General features: G+C 38.3%; 1 pseudogene; it reads left to right on the top strand.

Moving 5' to 3' along the window:
- LOC101588335 overlaps positions 1-1,086 on the top strand; it is a 17,239-nt pseudogene extending 16,153 nt beyond the window's left edge.
- Positions 1,087-3,755: the final 2,669 nt, after the last annotated feature.

Below are 3,755 nucleotides of genomic sequence, written 5' to 3'. Positions count from 1 at the left end.
TACAGCAATTAACCACTAAGAAGAATATATGCAGTGTATTATTTGTTGAAACTGTCCTTCCGATTTGATTTGAAGCTGTCTCATTGCTATCTGTTTGTCAATAAAACTTTGAAAAAAAAAAAGAAAAAAAAAAAAAGAAAGTTTCCATCTACCGATGGAACCCAGACAAGACTGGAGACGAACTTCGCATGCAGACTTATGAAGTTGATCTGAATAAATGTGGTCTCATGGTGTTGGGTCTACAGGGTGTTCAGGGTCTCACTGCTAGATCAGACTCATAGTGATCCACCTGTTTATACCCTCCCAAGAGCTGGGATTATAGGTGCCTGCCACCATGCCCAGTCTCAGTTTCCTTCTCAGCGTGGCCTGGGGGTGGGGCCAACACCACAGCCCTGGAGATTGAACCCCCATCCCCTGTGCCTGCTTGCAGATGCTTTAATCCACTGAGCTATTTGGCCGGCCCTTCAATGCTTTAATCAAGATCAAAAATATAGTGGACTCCACCCTGAGCTTCTGGAGATCATGCAGAGAAGGCATCTGTGGTTCATGGGCAATAAACATCAACAGAGACAACACCCTGGCCTGCTTGCACAGGATCAGCACCAACCTTGACAAAGTCTCCAAAATCTACCCCCTATTGCACACATACATCATCAAAGGTCTCGTTCCCGATTTGGACAACTTCTATGCCCAGTACAAACTGATTGAGCCCTGTTTGAAGAAGAAGGATGAATCCTAGAAATAAAAAAGCAGTATCTGCAGTCCATAGAAGACTGTGAGAAGCTGGATGGGCTGTAGGAGTGCATCTTTTCTGCCTGCTGTAGCACCACCTGCCCCAAGTACTGGTGGAATGGAGACAAGTACCTCGGGCCTTCAGTCCTCATGCAGGCATATGGCTGGATGATCGATGCCAGGGACGACTTCACGGAGGAGCTCCTGGCCAAGATGTAGAACCTGTTCTCACTGTACTGCTGCCACACCATTATGAACTGCATGCAGACCTGCCCCAAGGGTCTGAATGCAGGGAAAGCGATTGTTGAAATGAAGAAAATGATGGCGACCTACAAGAAGAGAGCTGCCATTTAATGTGGCTGCTGGCTGTGGCAGCCACCAGCTCAGCTCAGGACATAATTTATGTCTAATTGGGATTCCTTGCCAGGTTGTGATTTTCCATGAACACTGCATGTATAATAAACATTTCAAGAAATAAACAGAAAAAAAAATGATGAAAACCCAAACTAGATAAGTAGGAAGTAGTGGAGCCTGGGATAAAGCTCAGCCACAGTGGCACCCAGCAGGAAAGCTCAGGGTCCCGACTCCAAAAGAAAGCTAAGCAAAGGGCCAGCTAAATAGCTCAGCGGAATAAAGTGCTTTCTTAGTTGCAGAGACTGGGGTTCTATCCCAGGGCCTGCAATGCTGGCCCCGCCCCCAGGGCACGCTAAGATGGTGATAGAGACCAGGCATGGTAGCACACACCTATAATCCCAGTGATTGGGAGGCTGTAAACAGGATGATCACTACCAGTCCGATCTATGCAGTGAGACCCAGTATACCCTTTCTTAAATAGAAAAAAAAAAAGTGAAGCAAATAGATACCTCCAAAAGGATAAATATACAGAAGCAGTGAGATACTCAAAACGTTCCTGAACAGACCTACTCAGTTTCCTCACAAATATCTTAATCTATAAACTAATTCGTTGCATAAATATGACAGATTTCACCCACTTCACCAAAAAGAAAAGTTTTGTGCTGTTATTTGTTTCTTCTTTGAAAGTCAGTCTTTGTGGTCTATGTCTTGCGCTGTGTGTAACTACTTTGAAGCTAATGATGCAGTAAATGAACAATTGTTACTCTCTTATTATTTTGACTTGAAATTGTGTTTTAGTTTTTCCTTTAAATTCCACATATAAAAGAATGGACAATGCTGGTCAGATAGATCAGCAGACTAAAGGGCCTGCTTAGGCAGGCTCAGAGACCTGGGTTCGATTTCTAGTGTACAGTGCAATCCTCAGGGCACACTGAGAGGGAATGGACATGGTGGCACATGCCTCTAATCCCAGCCCTTGAGAGGCTGAAAACAGGAGGATCATCATGAGTCTAGTCTGTGTAGTGAGATCCTGTACTAAATACATTTAAAAAAATGTAATGAAGCTTCATCTACCTATTACTGAGCTTTTATAATTAATTCAATCTTGTTTCATGTAGAGCCTCACCATTTCATTTCACCTCTAATATTTTGAAGTAAAACAATATTTTATGAAATTAATGAGATAAATTCATGATCAATACTTACTAGATATGTCTTTTAATTTTTTTCTTAGTTTATAAAAAATAAAATTTCCTAACAAAATTATAAGGGAATATTATCAATGGTTAATATAGTGTGTATCATTATCTTCAAAGTTGTTAGAGACTAAAAAGATTGTCTCTTACAAGCAGGAACAATAGCACAAAACTTTCTTTTCAGTGAACACAGAGAAACTAGTAGCAAAAATGAAACAAGTTAACATATTCAAATAGTTTTAATACAGTGAAATAGATAATTGAGAGAAATAATTGATTTTTTTCCTATTTCCTATTTATCTTCAATGTGTTTTATATGTGCGTGTGTGCGTGTGTTTTCTCATATAAGAAAAAAACTATGTGATTTTTTTTTATTAGTGTATGGAGTTGAAGCTTCTATATAATGCATCTTATTTAATTTTTTATACACTTCCCCATCATTCTCCCTTCCTCCTTCTCTAATTTACCTTTCGCTATTTTCATTCTTACAGATATTATTAGTATTATCTGATGTTATAGCATATAAAGTTGACATTCGTTGAAGTTATTATGTTCCTGTATATGGATCATCTTTATTCTACTTATTTGTCCTTCCTCTCCTCCTCACATCATGCTCTTGGTCTCTTGAAAACCTTCCCATTTGCAAGAGACCCAGTCTCTTGTCCCCTTTGATCGTCTATTGATTTGTTTGTTTGTACTTTGCTTTTCTCAAAAGATATTATGAGAGATATTATATGGTATTTAAGCTTGTGTATCTAGGTTCATTCATTCATTCATTCAACATTATGTTTTTCCAGGTGCATCCATTTTCCTACATGTATCTCAAATTTATCCTGTATAACTGAGTAGTTTTCTATCATGTATAAATACCACATTTTCTTTATCTAATCATCTGTTGACAGGTATGTGGGTTGCTTCCAGGATGTAGCTATTATGAATTGGTCTGCTGTAAGAATGAGTATGCATGTATCATTGTAGGAGGATGTCTTTTGAGCTTTTGGGGGAAGATACCTGGAAGGGACATAGTTAGGTCATTTGGAACTTGTAATTTTAGTTCTTTGAGACATTTCCATAATGGCTATACATTCCTACCAAAAATGTAGGAGGATTCCTTTTTCACTACATCCTCCCCAGCATTAAAAATTTTTTTTCTTGATGGCTGATATTTTTTCTGGTGTAAGATGGAATCTTAGCATTCTTTTAATTTACATTTCTCTAATGGCTAGATATATTGAACGCTCTTTCTAATATTTGTTGACCATTTGTACTTAACCATGTAATATTTAAGCTTGTGTGTTTGCTTATTTCACTTAACATTATGTTCTCTAGTTCCATTCATTTACCTACGAATACCTTGTTTATCTTTATGACAGCATAGTACTTCTTTGGGTATAAATACCACATTTTCATTATCCATTCATCTATTGATGGATGTATACACTGTTTTTAAGATCTAACTAGTATAAATTTTGG

Source organism: Octodon degus, unplaced genomic scaffold (assembly GCF_000260255.1).
Source record: "Octodon degus isolate 3935 unplaced genomic scaffold, OctDeg1.0 scaffold00236, whole genome shotgun sequence".
In the NCBI taxonomy this organism is placed as follows: Eukaryota; Metazoa; Chordata; class Mammalia; order Rodentia; family Octodontidae; genus Octodon; species Octodon degus.
This window is presented reverse-complemented; position numbering and strand designations above follow the sequence as displayed.